The sequence below is a fragment of the Podarcis vaucheri genome (genome assembly GCF_965113315.1).
Source record: "Podarcis vaucheri genome assembly, chromosome: 2".
In the NCBI taxonomy this organism is placed as follows: domain Eukaryota; kingdom Metazoa; phylum Chordata; class Lepidosauria; order Squamata; family Lacertidae; genus Podarcis; species Podarcis vaucheri.
Genome location: NC_138760.1, coordinates 2234198 through 2259075, shown reverse-complemented (window position 1 = coordinate 2259075; position 24878 = coordinate 2234198). Strand labels below are relative to the sequence as shown.

Below are 24878 nucleotides of genomic sequence, written 5' to 3'. Positions count from 1 at the left end.
TTTGTTTTCCAGAGTTATCCAATCCTTCACCCAGCATAGGCAGGCTGCTTCGTAATACAATCTTAGGTTGGGTACCGCCAGTCCTCCTCTCTCCTTTCGATCTGTAAGTAATTTATATCTAATCCTTGGCCTCCTTCCCTGCCATATAAACCTAGAGAGTACTTTCTGCCAGTCTTTGAATATTTTGGTCCCTCTGATAACCGGGATATTCTGAAAGAGGAACAACATCTTAGGAAGAATATTCATTTTTATTGCCTCCATCCTGCCAAGCCACGAAAGGTTTACTCTGTTCCAGACGTCCAGATCTTTTTTAACTTTGTTCCAGATTGTTGTGTAATTATCTTCAATTAAGTTTATATTTTTAGATGTGAGCCAAATACCTAGATATTTTATTTTTTTGGTTACTTCAATTCCATGTTGACTCTCTAATTTCCCTTTTATCTCATTTCTCAAATTCTTTGTTAAGATCTTGGTCTTTGATCTGTTCAATTTGAATCCAGCTAGCCTGCCATATTCTTCTAATATTTCCAACGCCTTCTCAGTGCTTCTTAACGGTTCTTCTAAAGACAACATCAGGTCGTCTGCGTAGGCTTTTAGTTTAAACTCCCTTGGTCCTATTTTTATCCCTCGGATGTCCGATGTCGATCTTATTCTATTTGCTAGAACTTCCAATACCATAATGAACAAAAGCGGGGAGAGGGGACAGCCTTGCCTGGTTCCTTTTTCGATTTGGAATGTATCTGTAAGATTATTATTTATTACCAGTTTGGCTGACTGCTTTGAATATATTGCCCGTATTCCTTTCAGGAATTCACCCTCTATCCCTGCTTCTTCCATGGTTTTTAATAAAAACGACCAAGAGACATTATCAAACGCTTTTTCTGCGTCTATGAAAATCAAGGCCGCTGGTATGTCATTGTTGATTTCCAAATATTCAATTAGGTTTATAATATGTCTCACATTATCTTTCAGGAATCTGTTCGGTAGGAAGCCTGCTTGGTCCTTGTGTATTAAATGTACCAAGCATTTTTTTAATCTGTTTGCCATAATGTCGGCAAATATTTTATAATCGTTGTTCAATAAAGATATTGGCCTGTAATTTTTAATACACATTTTATCTGTATCTGGTTTTGGGATTAGTGTTATAAAGGCTTCCCTCCACGACTCAGGTATTTTCCCTCCTTTTAAAATGTTGTTCATAGTATCACGGAGCGTCGGTGATATCTGATTTTCCAGAACTTTATAGTATTTGGCCGAAAGACCGTCCGGGCCTGGAGCTTTTCCTATTTTCATTTTTTTTATAGCATTTTGGACCTCTTCTATACTGATGGGTTTGTTTAGCTGAGATCTTTCATCCTCTGTAATGGTCTTCCCTTTATGACTCTTCAGGTATCTATCTATTTGTATTATATCCTCTTCCCCTTTCTTATATAGTTCCTCATAGAACTCGAGAAACTTCTTTCGTATTCTTATGGGGTCTACTATCAGATCTTCCTCTACCTTTATTTTATTTATCATATTCTGTTTCTGTCTTTTCCTCAATTGCCAGGCTAAAAATTTCCCTATTTTATTCGCTGACTCAAAATATCTCTGCTTCATTAATTTGATTTTCCATTCAATTTCTTGACTCGTCAGCATCGAATATTGTGTTTGTAGCAGTTTTATTGTTCGGATACTTTGCTCGTCCTTCGGGTGGTCTATTAATTTTTTCTCATATTCTCTTAGTTGCTTAAGAATCTCTTCCTTCTTCTGCTGTCTTATCCTCCTTTTGTAGTTATTTTGCTGAATGAATAGGCCTCTTGCTACCGCCTTACTGGCGTCCCACACCACTTCCATGTTTGTTCCTGTGTTCGAATTTAAATCAAAGTACTCTTTTAGAGTATTTTTAGCCTTTTCCAAAACGTCATCGTTTTCTAGTAGATATTCATTTAGTCTCCACCTGAAGCTTCCCTGTGTGACGCCTTTGATTTCTAGAATTATCTGGTTATGATCTGAAAAAGTTCTTGGTTGGATTTCACAACTTGTTGCTCTTAAGGTAAGTGCTCGCGAGGTCCAAATTTGGTCTATTCTGCTCCAACTTTTATACACTTCTGAAAAAAAAGTAAACTGTTTTTCTGTCGGGTGTAGATATCTCCATATATCTATTAGATCTAGGTTTTCTTCCAGGTCTTGAAATGATTTCGGCAGCTTCCCTTGCTTTCGTTTTCTGCTTTCGGTTAATCTATCAATTTCTGATGACGGCACCGCGTTAAAGTCTCCCAATAATATCATCTTGTTATCATCTAACTCTATTAGAACTTGTTCTAATTTCTTAAAAAACTCAGGTCTGTTTGTATTTGGGGCATAGATGTTCACTACATTAATCTTTTCTCCCTGGAAATTGATTTGAACCCCTAATATCCTCCCCTCCTCATCTTTATATATCATTTTTGGCTCCCATTTTTCCTTCACATATATTGCTACTCCTCTTTTTTTTTCCTCTGTAGAGTTTATAAATTCCATACCCAAATGCCTGTTTGTTAAAACATGTTTGTGCTTTTTGGCTACATGAGTTTCCTGGATACATATTACATCCATTTTTTCCTTTTTCAGCACATTCGCAATTTTATTCCTTTTAACTTTTTCGTTCAAACCATTTACATTCCATGATACGATTTTAAGGTTCATTTTCACTTTTTTCTACCAATAAATCAGTAAGTTCCCAGTCAAGATTGTATCGGTTTAAATTCGGTTGGTTTTGTCTTCTATCTGCTCTTCAATCTCTTCCTCCTCCCTTTCCTCCCCTTCTTCACCCTCCTCTTCCTTTCCCCCACCCCCTGCTCCTCCTTCCCTCTCTAGTCTCTCCTTCAAACTCACTCCTCCTCTTTCCTCTCTCTCTCCTTCCTTCTCTCCATATCTTTCCCCTACCCCCCCCCGAGATCTTTTTCATATCTACGTAGGAATTTACTGATTTCCTGATTTTCTGTTATCTTAAACCTTTTCCCTTTATAAAAAAAGGAAATCCCTTCTGGGAATTCCCACCTGTGTTGTATACCATTTTTCCTTAGGATACCAACTATTTGTTTATAACCCTCCCTTTTTCGGAGGAGTCTAATCGGTATTTCTTTCAAAATGATAATTGGTTTCCCATCAATTACCAATTTTTTCTGGTAACTTTCTCTCAAGATCATATTTCTCATTTCTATCGATTTAAAAATCACTAAGCAGTCACCTGGGGCTTTTTTCAGTCTGTTTTGTTTGGGTTTTATTTTTATTCTGAAAGCATTTTCTATTGTTTGTGCAACCTCTTCTTCTTTCAGTACGAGCCATGCCGCAAGTTCTTTAGCAATTTTCCCTTTTATATCTTCCTCTCTTTCTTCCCCTATCCCTCTAAATTTTAAATTTAGCTGTTTTTGTTTCATCTCCATCAAGGCTAAATTATCTAAGACCTGATCTTGGGTTTTACTCAGTTCTCCAAAGTTTTCTTTAGCTTTTTCAGCTTCTTTTCTCTGGTCTCTCAAATCTTTCTGCATTTTTTTGTTTATTTCTTCTAGAGACTTTGTTCTAACTGTGAGGTCTTTTATCTTATTTGAGAGTTCCCCTGTAACAACTTCAATCTTTTTATCAAACGATTCTTGCATCTCTCCTAACTTTTTTTCTATACGTGTTTCATTTTGCCTAAATTCCTCTTTTATTTTCAACCAGGATGGAAGCTTTCAAAAATGAAGGCTGCAATCTTGCACACATTTAGATGGTTAGTTAAGTCCCATGGAATTCATTGGGACTTACTTCCAAGTGAAGCTGCACAGAATTGTGCTACAAACTCCACAGTCAATATTGCAATTTTGCAGGTATGGGCTTCTTTCCCCCCAGTGAGGAGAGGTTTCTGCAGAATGCTGCTTGACATTTTAAATTGCCACCTCCGATCATCATTCTGTTGACTTCTTCAGTATATAGCCTGCTTTTCTGGACCAGCTGCTCCCCAAAGCAGCTGACCAACACCTTTATAAAAATGGGAACATTTGATTTCAAATTGAAAACTAGCAAGCAAAAATATATATCAAAATCAATACTTGTAAAAACAGGAAATGGCATCAATTCTTCAAAATAATGAGAAATGATTGAATTAAGTAGCTTGCCCTGTCCTCCTAATGGGGTCAATGGAACAAATCTGATGCATCGCCCTGCCAACACCCCGCAAAGTAATTTCAGAAACATGTAGGTGAAACCCTGGAAATGCCAAAACCTACCTTCATTCTTAACTTACATTCAAAAGCGCACACTCCAGGATCAGCTCTGCACATGCTGGAACAATCTTCTTGGTTAGCATGTCCCATCCATGGCTTAAGCCCCTGGGATGGGATGAAAACAAAACAGGGCAATTAATGCCGAAGAAAACGGTGATTGCTCTTTGAGATTGCTGCAGGCAGAGTATCACCCGGAAAGAGGAAAGTATATCAGACCTAGCCTGATCTCTGACCCTGTGGCTACTCTCTCCCACAGGGCAATAACCTCTCATGATGCCCCCCCCTTCGGCTCAGCCCCCTTTTATTATACAACAGTGAATTCAGTTTTTGTTTTCTGCCATATGTTGGAAAAATATTGTCTGCTGCCGGAGGAAGGAGAGATAAAGCACGGGGGGGGGGGATCTAACCAACCTGAGAGTCTTTCCCCTTGGCCCCTCAACCTTCAGGATGAGTCTGGGTAACATTAGCTCCGGGGTCATTCAGTCAGGAGGACAACACCCCTCAGCTGGGCTACAGTTAGTTGCTCTTTCCCCCCAGCAAGAACTGATGCAAGCCCGAGACTGATGGCCTATGGAGGTTTCCATTTTCTCTAGGTTGGTTCTCACTTCGTACCTTGACAATGATCATGGGCACCTTGCAAGCCAGCGCAAAGTGCTTACAGTAAGTTCCAAATATATACAGCACGTACTGGATTTTTGTAGCCTGTAAGTCCCATGATCCATGTGCTCAGTCCTTCCATTAGAATCAATGGGGCTTAAGTAGCAGCTAACATTGGCTGGGCTGTGAGTGCATAAGGAACAATCCTCAGTCCTGCTCAGATCCATCTCTATTGCTACCCGAGCAAGCAGCATCTGATTGGGGCAGACATCAGAGGCATTACCACCCGACACATTTCCTCTTTTTCCTTTCTGCAGTGCAAACAACTCTCACAAATCCAAAGCACAGGGGGAAATAAAGAGAAGTCCCCTAATCAGACTTTAGGCAAGGAAATCTTGGAGCGCTTTGTGCTCCCGGATGCTGCAAATAGGTTCTTTCTGCTCTTGAAATTCTGTTAGAAAGGCTGGAGCTGCACAACCTGTGGGAGACTTCTGTATTAGTAGCTGTAGTTATGCCAGAGGTTCCCCAACTGAAGCACCCATTCACTTCAATGGGACTTGCGAAGATCGTGCTTTAGGGCTTCTTGTCTGCACTGCCGAATTAGTGCATGCCCAGTGTCCCCTTCTCTACTTGTCCTGTGGCTCCTTCGCTGTGCCACATGCAGAAGAAGAGCCGTGGCTCAAAGACGGAGCATCTGCTTTGCACACAAAAGGTCCCATGTTCAGTTTCTGGCATCTCCTGGTACGGCTGGGAGAAACCTCAATCCAAAATGCGGAGAGCTGCTGCCAGTTAGTGTAGACAGTACTGAGCTAGATGGGCCAACGGTATGACTTTGGAGAAGGCAGCTTCTTGTGGTCCTGGGCTCACCCTGGATTCCCTACACTACCTTTGAGTTTCAGATGTTTTCAGGAGGAATGTTGGTGGAACCACCTGCCACCTGGTTCCCATTTAATCACCTGGGTCCTTTGGTTTAAGTGGCATTTGGCTTATTTATTTTCCCACTTAATTTATTTTCCTCTGGACTGTTGCCATTTTTAAACCTGCCAATCAAACAACTCATGGCAGTGAACGCACAAGGAGCAAAATGACTTCAGTTTTAAAAAAACAAAAGATGAAGCTGTATTGCAACAAAAATGGCAAAACCAATACACGGTGAGCTAAATTCAGAGCCATCTAACCCATCCATGCTCACTATTAAAATGAAAGAGCAAGCAAAGCATTTCCCTGCCACCTCCAAAATGTAGCAAGTCTTGCGTTCCATCAAGTTACCAATGGAAGAATGTTTCAGAACAAGATTAGAGAAGTCCTGCAATGCAGAACATCGAAAGCTACTTTATACTGAGTCAGACCACTGGCCCATCTATTTAAATTTACTGCATTTATATCCCAGCCTCTTTTCATCATGGAACTCAGTGTGTCCTGCATTGGACTCCCAGGTGGTCACTAAACAGACCCAGACCTGCCTAGCTGCCGCCAGGTGTCTGCCTCACGTACCTTTAGGCCAAACCCTGACATCTAGCTCAGTACTGCCTCTAGCAGCTCTCACTGTTCCCTGAATATCAAGGGAGGAGTAGAAACGCTGTCTCTTGATCTTCAGAAAATAGTCCCTACAGAGCAAGAGACCTCATCTGTCCTCCTCATCACTGCGCTGGGCTGGGCTAGGAGAGGAACCTCTCCTCCTAGCTTAGCACTGCAACCGGGTCATCACTGCTGCTAGAAGATTTTTGCACACAGGAAAGAGGATGGAATGCTCCTTCCTGTTTCATGTGTGTTAAGATCTTCTAGCAAGGGTCCCATGCCAGAGGGAGATGGTGCACCTTTGCAAAACATTGGGGGGAAGAGAAGGAGGTGCCTGATTTTGGGAAAGGGCTGCTAGGCCACCAGAAGTAGCTTTGCAGCCTTTATATATACCTGGGCCAGATGCAGACTGTGGGTTCACCACCCTGTGGTAGAGTCTCAGGTGAGGTTTTTCCCCCCAGCCCTACGTGGAGATGGCAGGGACTGAAGTGGCAAAGCTGGTCCTCTTCCAACAAATGATGGTTCTTTCCTAGAACAGATTTGAAATGAACAGCTGTGATGGATACTAATTCGATTAACCATGGTATTTGTTGCTACTGGATTTAAAACCAAAACCGAAATGCACAAACCTTACAAATACAAGTTGGGGTCTATAGGGGGTGGGATTCACTGGACGTATGTTGTATCATCAAGGGGTGGAATCTGGAGAAACTGCCCTCAAATAGGCTCTAGTGTACCAACAGGGTGATTTTCCTTCTCCTTTAGTTATTTATGGTGCAATCAATTGTACGCATGCTCACTCAGAAGTTAAGTCCCATTGTGTTCAATGGAGCTTAATGCCAATAAAGTGTGCACAGGATCTTAACCTCAAACTGAGAACTGGACTACAATCCCAAGGAAATTGGGAATGTGTGTGTGGAAAGTGTCTCAGAAGATGCATGCCCTTTTACAGCATGCATCCCCAAAGGCCAGTTCCATCCTCACTTTTAGCCTGCTTTCTGAAGGGAAGCAAATAGTAGGTGGTCCAGATTAGGTGGAAGTCAGTTCCCAACCTTCATGATCACATATGGTGCCACTGCTTCATTGAAGCATGAAGGAAGCACATATCAGTTTGTGGCTGGCAGACATCATTTTGACTTAAATGTTTTCCTGCAACACTCTCTCCCGACCTCCTGTATGCTCCCAGCACATGCACAAAAACATGCTCACTGTTCCCATACTTTATTACCCAAGTTTACCAAATTACCAAATTACCAAAGTGATTCTGAATAAGAGAATACGACATACCTTATCAACAATGGGTGCTATTCAACCAAGTGTCACTTAGAGTAGACCCCCTTGAAATTGATGAGCATAACCAACTTAAGGTCATTTAATTCCAGTAGATCTACCCTGAGCAAAATTTAGCTGCATAACACCTATCATGAAATTCAGAATAAAATGAATCACAGTACATAGCTCTGAGGTCACATTTCAGGGAAAGCCTCTGAAAAGAAAAATACCAAAGCAAGAGTCTGGAGCTTAACACGGCTGGTGCTTGCCTAATATAAGTAGGAAAGGTGTTTCATAAGGCAGGTGGTGCAACACCTTGCTCCCGATTATCTTGGAGTGGACATCAAGAGCACAGGGCTCTGCTCAAAAGGTTTCTCCTGACAAACACAGTGACTGGACAGAAGCACATGGCGTAAGGCATTCCATGAGATATTAATACCACTAGGATGTGGGAGAAGTTCTATATTGTTTGCATTTTAATAAGAGATTACCTAATTCACACTCCTTGAACCCAAACACAAGAAATTTGCACTTTTCTGAATTTTGCAATGCAGTTCCCCAACCTAATAATGGGTACAAAGTTCATATATTCAGGGGAAATGTGCATAAATGCATACATTTGTGAAATCACCACACAAAAAATGCATTGCATTAGGTGAAATTGCTTGCAATAATATTAGGTGAACTTCACACAAAGATGCTGACACTTTTTTCATGTTTTTTTGTTTTGTTTTTTAAAAACTGAATGGCTGCCGGAATGTGGAAAGCTGAATTTAAGGTTGCAAAGATGAGAAATTGAGGCAAAACAAAACTGACGTATTTGTCAATCCTTAATATCACCCATGCCACCCAAAGCTACCAAAAATATTTTTAAAAGCAAGAATTCCATGAAAATAAAGGGCAGAAACTGCCAATGCCCCATTTATGTTCCCAGAAGGAATTAGCATGTATATGAGAGGGTGCTCAGAAATCATGACGGAGCACCGGGGAGGGGGCTGCTATATCTCAGACCCTAGAGAAGTCTAGGCTTGTCCCTATGTGATGAAGCCAAAGCCTCTCGGATCTGGGTTTGGTTCTCAGTGGGTTGTGTTGTTGTTGCTGTTGTTGTTGTTAAACCTAGGATAGTGGGTGCTTGTGGAATTTAGCACTTTCTGCCAGGATCACACATATATTCAAGTAGATGCCGATAATGCCCTTTGCGCAATAAGAATGCATCTTCATAACTCACCATAAAAGAAAAAGGCTACGTTGCAATAAATAACAATGGCTAAACAGTACTATTGCATAACGGATCCATTTCCAGTAAAGAAATAAGTAGGACTTTGTGTGGTAAGATAAAAACCACTCGGCAGGGATGTTGTATAACGTCTGCACAAATTCCGTGAAAACAAATTGGAGAGATTACTCAACGTTCGCTTTGTCTGGAAGTGACCACTGGCTCCTTTCCAGGGTTCGCATTTGATTGAAGGCAAAAACCCATTTCTTCTGAAGTGAAATTCCAGTCATCCCTCGGCTGGAACCCTGGAAAGCCCCTGCCAGTCTGTGTGGACAGCGCTGAACTAAATGGACCAATGGGTCTGATGTGATACAAGGCAGCTTCCTATGTCTGTGGGGCAGGCTGCAGTTAATGGAAGAAAGGCACCAGGGGCACAGGCGGAAGAAAGTTTTGTCATTATGCTTAATAAATTCCCAGGTTGTCCCCAGGCATTCAAAACAAGTTTCACAGATAATGTTCCAGCAAACTACAGTGGTACCTTGGGTTACAAACTCAGCTAACCCAGATGTAGTGTTGTTGTTGTTGTTTAGTCGTGTCCACCTCTTCGTGACCCCCTGGAGCAGAGCACGCCAGGCACTCCTGTCTTCCACTGCCTTCCGCAGTTTGGTCAAACTCATGCTGGTAGCTTCGAGAACACTGTCCCACCATCTCGTCCTCTGTCGTCCCCTTCACCTTGCGCCCTCCATCTTTCCCAACATCAGGGTCTTTTCCAGGGAGCCTTCTCTTCTCATGAGGGGGCCAAAGTTTGGAGCCTCAGCTTCAGGATCTGTCCTTGGGTTAAGAACTTTGCCCCAGGATGAGAACGGAAATTGTGTGCTGGCAGCACGGCAGCAGCGGGAGACCCCATTAGCAAAAGCGCTCCCTGGGTTAAGAACAGTTTCAGGTTTAGAACGGACCTCCGGAATGAATTAAGTTTGTAACCCAAGGTACCACTGTATAGCTCACTTCAAGTCTTTACAGTGGGACCAGAATCTGGCCTGATTCACATATCACTTATCTTTAGGCAGGCAAGCCACAGGGGGATGCTGGATTCTATACTAATCTCTCTCTCTCTCTCTCTCTCTCTCTCTCTCTCTCTCTCTCTCTCTCTCCTCCTATGCATTGTGCAAGTTTAGACTTAAGATACAAGCAGCCCTAGCCTGCTAATTCTGGAGGGATGTGGCCTGGGTGACACAGCAAGTCTCCTTGCCTCCAGATGCAGCTAGCCAGACGCAAGCAGCAAAACACAACTAGGATACATTCCCATGGCCTGTGTACCCAGCATATCCCTCCCTCAGGCACCTGCCCCCCACCCTTCATGGCAGGCAAGAAGCGGCAAGCAAAAGGGCCACGGAAGGAACAGGCAGGAAGGAGCCACAGCTGCCTTTTCTCTCTTTTTAAATCAACATATTAAAGGGCAATGATGTGGCAAGCCTGCGGCAAGGGTCGGTGCAGTGCATGGAACATGTGAAGTCTGTGCCCAGTGTGCTTATGGTCCACCTACATCAGGAATGGGGAACATCTTGCTCTTCAGATGTTGCAGGACTCCACCTCCCATCAGCCCCAGTCAGAAAGACCAAGGCTTATTAGAGGGTGATGCTGGGAGCCATTGTCTAGCAACTTCTGGAGGGCCAGAAGCTTCCCCACTCAGGTCAGCATTCGCTGCACAGATATCTAGTGAACTGGGAGATTAGATCAGTGGTTCTCCAAGGATGTGGCAGGAGAGGATGACCAGTGTGGTGGGAACATCCAAGGACAATCAAAGAAACATTTAAATATTTCAGTGTAGTGTAGTATAGTTATCAAAATATTTTTTAATTTGCAGAATATGGATAGATACTTTTTCAAAATGAGAGCAAGAGCACTGGCTATTCTTCTACAGTTCTCCATATTGTTGTGAACAGGGATGTTCAACTTGGACAAATATGAAAGACTGGGAAAGAGAAAGGCTTCTTTCTCTTTCTGTTGAGGAGAGGAGAGTTTGCTTGTCTCAAGTGAGACCCAATGTAAATGAGATTATCCAGCAAAAACAAGCTCACGCCTCTCACTGAGTTTGTATACATACTTATTGCAAGAGGCTTGTTTATAATTATATTTTGGGAATGATTCATGTTCCTCTGTAGCTGCATTGTTTTATACTTTCTGGTTGTCCTGTGATCATATTATAAAGTAGTTGGGTTCTGTGCTATAAATCATGCACTGCTGGCTGTTTGTTTTTGTTAACAATAAAAAATTCAGTGCGGCACCAACTATTTTTTTATTATTCTAAAAGAGTAGAGAGTAGCCCAGAGAAAAAAGGACCAATGGATTAGATGATCAGTTTAAGGGTGGGATAGTCTCTGGGCAATAGGCAGAGAAGCACAGCTCTGCTGGAAAGATTTTGCGAAAGCAGGTGGTGGCAGGGTGGGGTGGAGAATAGGGAGCTTGGCAGACAGCGAGCATCTCCTAGCCCAGATTGTAGCACGTCCACACTGCTACTTTTTATACCAGTTTAGCTACTAAGGTTTCTTCCCTGCGCCCCAAGGTATCCTGGGAGTTGTGGTTTCATTAGGGTGCTGTGCTAATCCCAAACACCCTCTGAGCTACAGTTCCCAGGGCTACTGGGGGGGGGGAGAGAAGAGGGAACGGCTGTTGGTCATACAATGTCAGCTCAATATGGCACGTTTTACTTGACCGTCTGTTCCACTCCAGCTCATCGTATTTAGCACTGCCGCTGGGCTTCAAAGTGCTCAGAGCACTTCACAGATCTCCTATGAAGATCTCCTATGAAACAAATGAAGCTTAAAGCTTCAGGGCCCCGATCCTAGAGGCAGTGGCAGAGCATTCTTTGCTGGCACCCAGGGCAGGCACGTGTGTGCCAGGTGCGGGAACTGTGTTGTGGGGGGAGAGCACACTGCTGGAACGATCCCCACCCACTGGAGCTAAGTGGGGCCGCACTGCACTGCACTGCCTGCCCAGCCAGTGCCACCCTGCTTTGAGGAGTGCACACACGGCGCCCTACAAGCCCAGCACCACTTTGCAAGACTGGCAAAAACAGTGCGGGCTGGCAGGGCGCGTGCCTGTTGCGTCCTTCTCGCCCACTCTCCAGCTGGATGATATCGTGAGGAATACCCCCTCCCAAAAAACCCCTGCACCTGGGGTGATGGTGCCCCAGACTTGCCCATGCTATGCCTCTGACTGGAGGAGCCCCATAAACGACCTTCATTCACATGAAGTAGTATGGCTCAAATTGATTTTTGTTGTTGTATATATTTCAACAATCCCAGAGTTTGAGAGTCAGGAGCACAGATGTTGTAAAAGTGTGGTGGTCTGTCGTGCAACAACCCCATTGAGGAAGAGAACCTTGTTGGTTGCTAAGGGGCCCCCATGGCAATTCAAGTTCCAGGGCCCCCCAAAATGCAGGTCTGCCACTGCACAGATGCACTAGATGCTTACTAACAGCCATGTGAGGTTGACCAGAACGATCATCCTTAAACTGCTAAGGAGAACCAGAAGCCTTCCTCTTAGGAATTGTAGGTAGAGAAGCAGACAGGCAGAATCAAGCATTATTCTTAGATGCTGCAACTGCAGCGAGAACATTATTAGCCCAATGATGGAAACAGGAAGAGATACCATTGAAAGAAGAGTGGCAGATGAAATTAATGGACTCTGCCGAATTGGCGAAAATGACTGGGAAAATTCAGGACCAGAATTTCTTGATAGACTGGAACAAAATTATGTTGTATTTGAAAGACGACTGTAAACAACTGACATCGCTAATAGGGTTACAAGAAGCTTTGTAGGCTTAAATTATCATTTATTACTAAATGTAATTTACAAATTGTTTATTTAAGATTAGGATCTAATAGTAATATTAATAAGAATAAAATGCATATTAGAGATTAAGTTGGAAAACCATTAGTCGAGGAGCAGGGAAGTTCTAGGCTTATATAGCCAAATGTTTTTATTTATTTATAAGATTGATGTTATGGTGGAAAATATTTGGAAAAAATTATTATAAAAAATAAAAATAAATGAACTGCTTAGGAGAACCCAGTAAGTTTATGGAAGAGACAATTTAAACCAAGAACTTCCTCATTCATTGCTCAACCTTCAGAGCCACGACTAGATTTTATTTTTTTAAAGAACTAGAGAGTCCCAAGAATCCATACCTAAAATTGCACTGTTAGAATCGCTTGTTCAAGAACTGCATTATGGTGGAGTGAAAAGAATACCCATCTGATTTTATTCTTATGAAAAGCAGACATGGTCTACATGACCTTTGAGGGTGCAGAGAGATTTGAATCAGAGCTGTGGCACTGGAAGACAGCGACCGTAGGGGCATTTTGGGCTGGGGCTTTAAGGGACCACCGTACCAGCAAAGGATGGAGAGCTGCACTGCAGCCCTGTCCCTCTTGGGACTCATCTCCAAAAGCCCCCAAACATGTCAGGGCTGACGGAGAAAGAGTGTGATGAGGCCGACTGAGAGAGGAAAAGCCAAGCCTGTTTTCAAAGAGGGTCCATCCATCTCAGTAAATGCTGGCTTGGGTTTCTTTGTGGGGGGAGGCGACTTTGGCCTTCTTAAATCTTGCAAAGAGATTAAAAGGGAGAGGGGTTTCCAGGATGAGCTTTTCAGAAAATCTTGGCTGGTGCATCGTTCTCTCATCCCAAGCATTTCGCTTTTGAATGCAGGAAGGTGTGAGTTATTGCTACACATAAGGCCAAACTATTCCATGTGTTCCAAGGCATGATTGATTTTCACTTGTCTACATTGTTTTCTTGTTTAATGGCATTCACGGGAAGCGAGTGATCGGGCTCTTGGCAAATGGCGTGGGTGTGTAAACCCCCATGCTACCACCCCAACAACCCCCTCCCTGAAGGTTGGTATTTGCAGAAGGGTCATTACTATTGAACTTATTTTTATTTTTCCCTCTGCCAATCCCCCCCCCCCCCGGAAAAGCATTTCCCCCTGGATCCGCCCCCCCCCCCGGGCCTTAATGTCAGAGGGGCACATTTGTTCCTCTTTCCAAGAACTGCCCATCAAGGACAAAGGCTCTGTCCAGATTTTTCATCTCTGAGGTGGTCTGGTCCAGGGCACCAGCATTGCAGAGCTCCCAGGCCAAAAGGAAAACCACAGCATCAACACCCCCGCCCCGAAAACTTCCATCCAACCTTTTGTGCCCCCCCCCCCAGCTTTGTTAACTGCAGATCTTCCCTCACTCCATACAAGTTGAACAGAACAAAAAAGTGTATTGAAATCAATCAATCAATATATCATTTGTAATGGAGGAAGATGGGGGAAAATGTGCCTCCCATTAAGAAAACTCTTAACGGGTCTTATCCCCCACCCCAAAACAATTATTCAAAAGATCTGAGGGTGGTGGTGGGGAAACATGCTTTTAATTCTCCCCCCCCCCCACACACATATTGCATTTTAACCTAAGGTGGCAAACAATCATAAAATGCTAAAATATGAAATGCAAAAGATTTCAACAAAACAAGATAGTAAAAGTCCAAAAATAAAATAAAATACATAAGAGCAGGATATAATAGCGGGATCTCACTAACTAAAACAACAACAATCAGAAAAAAATTAAAACCCAGCAAAGTAGACAGACAATGCAAACAGGTTCTGCTGACTCAGAATCGGCTGCTTACAGCAGGTGCTTTCAGAAAACCCATTTATTGAGCTTTTGGTTCTTTAATGAGCATTCCTTTGAATTTCTTTGCAAGGAAGTTAGGTGGCTTTTATAGCAAAGCAAGTGTGATCCTGTGCATTTCCACAACAAAATTGGTTTGTTGTGCAACAGCTCCAATCAACTATAATTGTCCTTGAATTTGTATGTGATTTGATCCAGTGTTTTGGGGCTAGTGGCATTTTTTAGGTGTGGTTTTTTTTTTGCTTTTTTTGAAATTTTAACTGCACTGGACTCTTTTGGTTTGGTTTCCTTTCATTCTGAAACAAGTGGCAAGTGCACTCGCTGTCCCTTTACTATCAAGCCAGGTTCAAGCTACTTGTTTTAATTTACAATGCCCCCAAACGACTTAGGTCCAGTGTACCTTAGGGATCACTTGAACCCTGAACCCCAGCTTGATTACTAAGATCATCTTGAGGAGGATCATTGGCCATTCCCTGAGTTGGTGGCGCTCACTTGAGAGCAACAAGAAACTGAGCCTTTGGCGTCATTGGCCCAGTGCTATGGAATCCCCTGCCAACTGAGATCCAGAGGGCACCTTCTGTGCCAACTTTTAAACACCTGCTAGCACAACATAGTTAGCTGGGGAAACAACAAAAGAAGGATTTCTGCCCAACTGCTTCCTAATTTCAACAGTCTTAGATTCAGGGACGTGCAAGCGTCCCACGACTAGAGGCATCATGTGGTGTGCACACTCATTTATTTCATCCCATGTCTCAGCTCAAAGAGATTTGAGAAAACTCTGCAAAACATTTAAGCAGTGAATCCATCCCAATGATCTGCCCGCATCCCGCTTGCTCAAAAGCCCCTGCTGACATGAATGGATTACTTACGCAAGCAGCTTAATGTGGGAGCAGCAACCTTGCGCAAGTTCACTGCTCTGATGGGACACCGCCCACCCACAGTGAGCACTGGTGCGATGAGCAGCAGGATTGCCATTTCAAAAAGGTCACTGTAACAGTGTCTCTAAGAGACACTAGCAGAGACAAATGCTTATCTCACGGTGTGAAAAGCTTTACTCAACTAACTGCATCTCAAGTTGCTGCAAGTACAGCAAGAGCTTCTGACCACATCAGACAGACAGAAACTGAAATATTCCCTATGACTATGGAGAACCAAACTTCTCCTCAACTTCCTTTCCCTTCTTAGTTAGTGATCTTGTTGCTTTCTTCTTTCTTACAACCTGTATTTTAAACTTTGTTTCTGAATCTAAATGCTGAGTTGGTTTGAAAATGCAAGAGCAAGCCAGGCTCTGCCCCACTTGGCCCAGGGAATTAAGCAACGCTGACAAGCAGTGCTGGATTAAACCTGCTAGGCACTCAAAATCTCAGGGGGGGGGCCTCACAAATTATCTCCTAATATGTTCTGGAGTTTACCAACCAACAATTTTAGTAAACCAATTTCGATATCAAATCAATATTATTTTGATCTGTTGTTGCGGGGCCCCTCGACGGCATGGGGCCCATAGACCGGTGCCTCCTCTGCCTATTGGCATATTACAGGAGCCATCAAAAACAGGTTGGGATGTGTGTTCACAATTATCACCGTGATACCTCTCCTATCACAGTTCCCAACCCCGAGAGTTGAAGAAACTGTCAGCTATCTGTAACTAGGAGTAGGAACATACACATCCCAGTTGAATGCAGTATTTTAGGATTTGGATGACCACCCTACAAGCTTTTAAGGGCACTCTTCCAAACAAGAGCAGCTTGACATTTTGGAACTGGGAGATGTGGTGTAGGAGGGAGGGAGGGAGGGGGGAGAAGAGAGAACGAACACATGTGGATCTCCTCTGCCTGCAATTTTAGATCTTCTAAAGGCTAAAGGAGATGCGCTCCACATATGATGCTGCCACTTTGTAATTGGCACTTTGTAATGTTGCACTTATTTACAAATACGGTGCAGGGTTCAACAGAATGAGGTCCGCTTGTGCAATGGGGCTTTCCCCCTTCTCCACCTCCCAAACGTCCCCTAAACAGGATCTGAATCATGGAATCTCAGAATTATAAGTTGGAAGGGACTCATAGGGTCATCTAGTCCAACCTCCTGCCCACAGCTATTCCTGTGTGGGCTTGAACCACCAACCTTCTGGTTAACCATCAGACCCACCTTAGGGGAGTCCCTAGAACAGGCTTGGGGTATATGGAGGGGAGTCTCACTGCATGGGCAGACCTTGTTCCCCCCATAAACATTCCACTTAGCGCTGCGTAGAATTCCACGCATGCAGGCTGAGTGTGGGGAGAAGCACATTTCAAAATGTTGCAGGCAGCCCAAGCCTGCTTTTCTCACACCAGCTAGTCCCCTTAAACCGCAGCCCAAGCTCCTCGTCCACCATGCTGGGGCAGAGGCCTCCTTATTTATTTTCTTTCTTTATTGCATTGAAAAGGTATCCCACTTTTTCCTCCAAGGGGCTCCAGGTGGCGTACGTGGTTCTCCCCCTCCTCCTTTTATCACCATAACCAGCCTGTGAGCTAGGCTAGGCTGAGAGGCAATTTGGCTTCATGGCCAAATGGGGTTTCAAACCCTGGCTCCCCAGGTTCTACTCTTAGCTGCTAAACCACCCTGGCTCACCTTCCACCCAGGCTCCTTCAGCCTCCACCCAAGGAGTGAGACCAGCAGAGAACTGCCCATTCTGCTGGCTGAAAGTGTGGGCAGGCAGAAGTACGGCTGGTGCAGGATTCCCACAGGATGTAGCCTGTGGAAAGCCCTAGAAGTGGTGGCAGCGGTGCTGGGGAATCAGGTGCCAATCCCTATGCCAGCAGAAAACCATGTCTTGCCTGCCCTCAGCTTCTGCCCCAGTTGGTGTGACTGACTGTCACCCCACTCTGTCACCTCACTGCTACCCAGCCAGCTCTCTGCATCTGTGCCTTTCTTTGCCTCACTGCCTTCTGTCTTCGGAGACAGACCCTGAAAGCAAATCATCCTTAGCAAAGAAGTGGGGAGGGGAATGGAGGGAGGAGAAAGAACTACCCTTTGCCAAGCTGGCTCCCCCCTTCCAGATGAGTCTCCAAGTACTTCCCAGCAAGTCAGTTAGTGAGGGCTGTTTACCTGTAATTTCCCAAACAAAGGAGATACTTGGTAGTTTTGCCAGAAAATAAGGCAGTCTTCCAGCAACCACTTCTGGGACCATCAGCCCACTCCTGTCCAATTCCCACATGTCTTGCTCAACACACCTCCCCAAAACTTGAGGGAACTTTAAAACCAACCTCCGAAACTCCAAACTTTGGAGGCATCCCCAATGTCTACAGTAGGTGATGGCAAGAGGATTCAGTCTAGAGAAGATGCTCCCTAAGGTAGACCTGACTGAAGCCATGAAAGCCAGTGTGGTGTAGTGGTTAAGAGCGTTGGACTTGTAATCTGGTGAACCAGGTTCACTTCCCCACTCCTCCACATGCAGCTGTTGGGTGACCTTGGACTAGTCACACTTCTCTGAAGTCTCTTAGCCTCACAAACCTCACAGAGTGTTTGTTGTGGGGGAGGAAGGGAAAAGTGTGGGAATGTTCTGGGGTGCAGGAGAGGATATATTGACTAATTATATCCTTATCCAACTTGTGCTAACAAGTTCCCAAAATATCAGCAGAATTTATAGACATTCCCCTTTTAGTTCGCAACGGTAACGTGTGCACAGGTTCGCTAGAACCTCTATAATAATTACTCTGGTAATTTCCCCTTTGTTCCCTCTTAAAATACAAGACACAACACAGTCTTTATAAAAGTATAAAAGAGTTTACTCACGTTCTGTTCACAACATGATCCCAGAAGGTAGACAGGCTTAAAAAGGTTACATACACTTAGAATCTATCTTGTTGTAAGATAGACCTTATCTTCTCTCTTGGCTGGGAGCCAAGAGAGCATCTTTTGATGCTTCCTCATTGAAGGAAAATGGCAGAGAGAGAGAGATGGCTGCCTGCCCTGTGCTTTTGTCATTACCTGCACAGGTGAGGCCACACCCACCTCTGGTCACATGTGGAGGAAGTCCGTCCCCAGGAAGTTTACCTGCTTGCTGGACAGACATCCCTCCCCATGTTCTAACATGTACACTCTAGGAATGTTGTCATTGACTGCTCCTGTGTTTACATCCCACAAAAAGGAGATTGTTAGCAGCTTTGAGACTCCTTTGGGTAGTGATAAAGCGGGATATCAAATCCAAACCTCCTCCTCCTCCTCCTTTGTGTGAAAAATTGTGTCCAGAAGCGAATAGGTGCTCCAGGCAGTCCACAAAGCCTGTGTGTTGTGTGCGTGCACACATCTTTCAAAGGAGGCGAGCATGAATTTGGCAAATAAATATCTGCAAGGGAAGATATTAGCCAGCAAGACTTGGGTCAGGGGTGGGGAGCTTGTGGTCCTCCAGATTTTGCTGGACCACAAGTCCCATCATCCCTGACCATTGCCCATGCTGGCTAGGCCATGTGACTTAAGTAGTGATCCAATACACAACATGGATTTTAAACATAAACGCCATCGGCAGCTCTGATGCCCAAAGCTGGGTTTGAATCGGGAATTTCAAAAGAAGTTTCTGGTACATCACAGGAACCAGATGCTAGGAAGAAAAAGAGGAACACTTTTAAGTGTGCCTGAATTCAGCTGTCAGGGAGAAAAAAGCCACTGCTTTGTAGTTTTGGAAAAGCCCACAGAGGCAGCTTCAGCCAAAAGCCACAAGTGCATTTATAAGTGCTTTGGAATACCACCACCCCCATCAGATAATGTGCATGGCCCCTTCCAGAAGTTATGCTGTTCCCGCCTTCAGGTGTCATCACATTCCCTTTCCCTGGGTAGGAACTTGGCTCACACTGTCCTGCATCCAGGGGTGCCAACTTGAATAAAATATTGTGGGGGCCCAGGTAAGCCCCGCCCTGCATAATCAATCACATGATGCAGTGCACACACATGATTTCAATGGGAATGCCCATAAACTTTGTGGGGGCCCAGCCCCCTCAAATATTTCATTGTGAGGGCCAAAGCCCCACAGCCCCTAGAGTTGGCTCCTATGTCTGCATCTAAGCTTGGAAACAACCCCAAAAGGTATCCTTCTTGCCTGCTCCAACACTTTCATTCACACACATAGAGCTCTGCAGTGAAACTGACAAGACTGAGGAAAGCCTGATCAATTTCATAAGAAAGCAGAGAGGAAGACTTTGAGGGAAACTGGCATCAGGGAAATCCATATTGTTTCCCCTAAACTTGCCAGTTTCAGTAGAAAGCAGAAAAGGTGTAGGTGGAGAAACTGGTGAAAACTGACAAGGTTTTACTACGTTAGTTTGTTGGGGGAGGAAAAGACGAAAAAGAGAGAAAGATTCGGGTGGGGGGCACTGCCACTCTTTTCAGATGGGATCCAATCACATACCAGCGAATTCAGGTTGCACAATTATAGTTTATTGGGAGGTCTTGCTCAGCAAACCCACTTCCACTAAAATGGGAGTTTTGTGGTAAGGAAATGGATGGACAGAAATGCACTGGCAAGTGTGAGGCAATGCTGCTTTGACGCAACTTCATCCAACCTTCCCAAACAAGTAAACCAGAATGAATGTTCATGAAATAACTTCCCTTGTCCAACATCCCTGCAAACAAATCAGGATGAATGCTCCACAAACAGTTCCTCTGGAAGTGTTCCATACGCATGGCGATAAATGAAAGAGAAAGGGAGCAGGAAGCTGTTCTCATTCCCAAATGCATGCACCCCTGCAAAAATGGTATTGTGCTTCAGTTACTTCCACTCACAAGATGCACAATGGCAGTATAAGAACATTTAAAAATGCATTGTTGCCTTTCACACCAATGGCAGGAGAAACACTCAACTGTGCTTTTAGGGCGTCAGTTACAGATTGCAGACCCAGCCAAGGCTGTCATGTGTAGTTCAGCCCCAACTGGCATGCTTGAAAGTTGGCCGCCTTAGCAGCTCATCAGCTGGTCCATTTCTCCTCCTTCCTTGCATTCCAGGAGGGACACAAGAGGGGGAAATGGGGAGGAGCAGGCATTGAAAGTGTGAAAAGAAAATCCAAGTAATTTCATGTGATGTGGCTATGCTGATGATTTAGTCCAAGTAATTTAAGGTGCTGATGATTTATGGTGCCAGGGGCCTTCTCTGTGGCTACAATCCCAGGCTCCACAAGTCTGGGCCAAGAGAGATCTGGCTAGCCCCACTTCTAGTTAGTTACCTTCAGCCAGCAAGATGTGCCCTGTGGAAGGACCCTCCGGCAGGCCTGGCAGGCACAGCTGCTGAAATCCTTTCTCCATGCAACTCCCAAAAGGTTCAGAATGTCTTATCCTCTCTTTCCTCTACTTTTGGCCCATTAGCCAACATGCAATACGCAAACAAACAAACATTGCAACAGGATGCTTTTACTCTGATGTTTTACCTGTCTCTTAGTGTAGTGGTTAAGAGCGGTAGTCACGTAATCTGGGAAACCGGGTTCATGTCTCCGCTCCTCCACATGCAGCTGCTGGGTGACCTTGGGCCAGTCACACTTCTCTGAAGTCTCTCAGCCCCACTCACCTCACAGAGTGTTTGTTGTGGGGGAGGAAGGGAAAGGAGAATGTTAGCCGCTTTGAGACTCCTGAAGGGGAATGAAAGGCGGGATATCAAATCCAAACTCTTCTTCTTCTTCTTCTTATGGCTGTTTTCAACACACTTTGTTGTATTCCATTGTGTCTGTTGTATTAGCCACTTTGGGCACCACTGGCCAAAAAGAACCACAGGCAAAGAGGTCTATGTGTGCACAACATTTTTACATTAGATAGGGCAGCAAAAAACCCCACCCACCGCCCCACCCCTTGGCCTGGCTATGTGTGACGAGAGCAGGTGCAGGGAGCCGTGGGCCCTCCAGATGTTGCTGGACTCCAACTCCCCTGATCGTAGGGGGTCAATTCCCCACATCTGCTCAAGAGTGAACCCTGTTCTATTGATCAAGCAAGATTTTGTGAGGTAAAGGACAAGCTAGTGTTTCCTGCTCCAACTATAGTCTAGCTATAGGTCAACTAAAGGTTGACTCTTACTTCAAAGCTGATGAGGGACATCATCTTCCATCACTGCCAAGGGCGGCAGACCAGCTTAGAGGGCAAAGAAAGGGCAGGTCACGGCTGGGCACACAGAGTTCTATCCTCAAGCACCTTAGGAACACAGGGAGGCTGCCTTAGAATCATTGAATTGTAGAATTGGAAGGGACCCAAGGGTCATCTAGTCCAACCCCCTGCAATGCAGGAATCATTGCCCAGTGTGGGGCTTGAACACACAACCCTGGGATTCAGAGCCTCATGCTTTACCAACTGAGCTATCCCTCAGACCATTGGTCCATCTGTATTATCTGCACTGACGGGCAGCATTTCAGACAGTCTGTCTTTCCCCAGCCCTCTCTGGAGATGCCAGGGATTGACCTGGGGACATTCTGCATGGAAATTGGGTGCTCTATCCCTGTGTTTCTCAAACTTGAGTCCCTGGCTGTTACTGGACTCCAACCCTCAGCACCCTTAGCTAGCAGGACCAGTGGTCAGGGCTGATGGGAGTTGTAGTCCAGCAATAGCCAGGGACCCAATTTTGAGAAACACGCTTCTCCCCACTGTGTCCCTGCTCCCCACCTGCCCCCTCACTTTGCCTAATGGTATAGGTCTGGCCATGAGGGTGGTGGTTCCTAAGAGGAGCTCAAGAGGAGGCAAGCAAGGACGACTTCTGAGCTTTGCCTCTTTCACTTAACATAAGTGGCAGCCCTGACACCCCAGACCCGGTGTGGGAGTGTGGTGGTGTGTAGGGACCTTTGATGATAGCTTTACACAATACATTAGTGCTACATGTAACTTGGAGAGTGGAGTATTCCTGTAACATAAAGAGCTGGACTGTAGGTACTTAGCACTAGTTAGGAGCAGATAAATCTTTAAAGCAAGATAGAGTTACAAAGACTTGCTGATCAATATATATATATATATATATATATATATATATATGCTTTCGCAGATTTTCACGGGTACAGGAATGCAGGTTTTGGTGTCTTCGGGTGTCTTCCCATGTAAGAGTCGGGGTGTCTGTGCGACGTTTCGACGAGGTCTCACTCGTCATCTTCAGGCTGGAAACCGAAAGCACCAGCCTGAAGATGACGAGTGAGACCTCGTCGAAACGTCGCACAGACACCCCGACTCTTACACGGGAAGACACCCGAAGACACCAAAACCTGCATATATATATATATATATATATATATATTCCTCATCTGGTTTGTGATCCCTGGAAGGATGATGGTTTTCAGCTGCTTTCATTTAAATAATAAGGAAATGCAGTTCAAAAGGATCAGCTCTCTCATCTCAAAGGGGTTTTATGCATTTAATTTGCTTTGGAGAACAGGCCCCGGAGAGGACTGGGGAAAAGAGAGGCACTAAATATGAGCCAGCCCAGCCAATCAGAAGGTGCAGCTTTTAGACATGAAGGGTTTCCAACAGAAGCAAAAAGGAGGAAGACCTTCAGGCCAGGCCAGTGTCTTCCATATGTCAACATCCTTGAAGGTTTGGGCCTAACCTCCTGAGACTACCCTGAACAAACAGCTGATAGTTTAACCTATTCAGCTGATTGTTATCACTTCAGACTGGAGACAGGGAATTTTATTATTATACATTGCATTTCTTAATACAGCTCTGCCCAAAAGACTTTCAAAGCAATATATAGCATACCACCCAACAATAATGGCATTGAAAAAAATGAACCAGGGCACAAATAAATTTTTTAATGCCTCTGTGCACAGAGAAATCTAGCACATTGTGGTAAGAGTTCTAGCTTACCCTTCTTGACATCCTGGTTTTCTATGTGCCAGGTTGAGTGCATTCAATCCTGCCATCTCCCATTGTGGTAGTGGCCAGAAACTTGTTTACCATGCCATGAGCTACTTGCTGAGAGATGAACGCCCAGGCACCCAGATGGCCTCATCCGTTCTGCTTAGCAGGGGGGAGCCATGGTGATAGTACTTGTTGCATCCAGTATAAATACAGACCTTCTGTAGGCCAGGCTGTTTGTTCCTCTCCCATACAAATACCCCCTGTAAGTTGTCAGTTTGAGTTTGCCACTGATTTCTTTTTGTGGGTTTTGTTTCTGCAGGTCCATTCAGGAAGGTGGCCAGCAGGTAACACGCTTCTGCCTCACCCAAGAGCAGCAACAGAGGAACTCTTCTCCAGAGAAACTCAGGGCATATACTCTGTATGATTCTCCATCGCCAGCTCAAAAACGAGACCAAACGTGATCACCATCCTCTTGGGGAGAAGAGAGCCCAGCTGAGATCTAGGATGGAGAATCCAAACTTTCCACCATTACTCTGGGAAGAACTGCAGACATAAGCGAGGCAGTGACTGCTTTTGCTTGTAACAAGCTGATCTCAAAATGTATATCTAGAACTCTTTCGAAGAGCTAATTTATTTTTGAATTTGCAGGTTTTAAGAATAATTGTTTTATTTTAATAGTTTTCTGCTTCCTGGGAGGTTCTTTCCACCCGCTCCCCTCCAGCTATCCACTAGGACCCAAAACAACAGGAATGTCTTAGATCCTCTTGAGGTGATCTCCTGTCACCATCCTTCAACAAGGACTAAAAAGCAGGTCCTGGCCTGGCCTGGTGAGACCCAGCTTCCTCCATTGAGGTCAGCTTGCCCCTTCTAGTGATCCCACAATGGCCCATTCTGGCCCAAGTCTCACTGGGATAAGCACACCTTGCTATTGCCTAACACAGCTACTCACTGCTGCTAAATGGTCACCATGTGGTGGTGGGAAATGAGAGAAACCTAATGCTTCTGGGGTGGGTGTGTATCTATCAGCAGCACAGGCTCAGTAAGTGGTGCAGTGGTCATTCCTTCTCCCCAGGGAATCCTGGGAACTGAGGGACTCATAGAACGTAGTTCTGTGAGAATTCTGAGAACCCGCACCTAACCACAATTCCCAGGAACTGTGGGACTGGGTGAGCTATTAATCTTAAAGTAGCCTATAAAACAAACCCAAATTTATACTTCAGACATACTGGTACTCATTTTTTTCTGAACATAGTGGATTGCAAAGGATGCAAGGCCTTCATTGAGAGACTGCAACTCAGTGGTGGAGAACATGATGTGAACTGGCCTGAGATCTTATGATGAAGGGTGGTATAGAAGTCCTGATGATGATGATGATGATACTTTGCAAACAATGTCCCAGACATCCGGCTGCCATGTGACAGCGACAGATGTGGCACACTCTTTCAAGGCCAAATCTGCTGCCTCCTTGACAGTCCTCCCCATGTTGCATCTACAGCGGCCTCTGGGCAAAACATCTTGGGCGGGCTGTGGTCGCAGACGCAGTCTCTGGCATCTCCAGGTAGAAGGATCAAGAAACTGATG

At 44.7% G+C, this 24878-nt stretch overlaps 1 pseudogene across 1 annotated transcript in view; it reads left to right on the top strand.

Moving 5' to 3' along the window:
• LOC309524500 (twist-related protein 2 pseudogene) overlaps window positions 1-23974 on the top strand; it is a 29964-nt pseudogene extending 5990 nt beyond the window's left edge. The window contains exon 2 of the transcript XR_014224588.1: window positions 23617-23974. The product of XR_014224588.1 is annotated as a twist-related protein 2 pseudogene (transcript). The remainder of the gene's footprint in view (window positions 1-23616) is intronic.
• The last annotated feature ends 904 nt before the right edge of the window (window positions 23975-24878 follow it).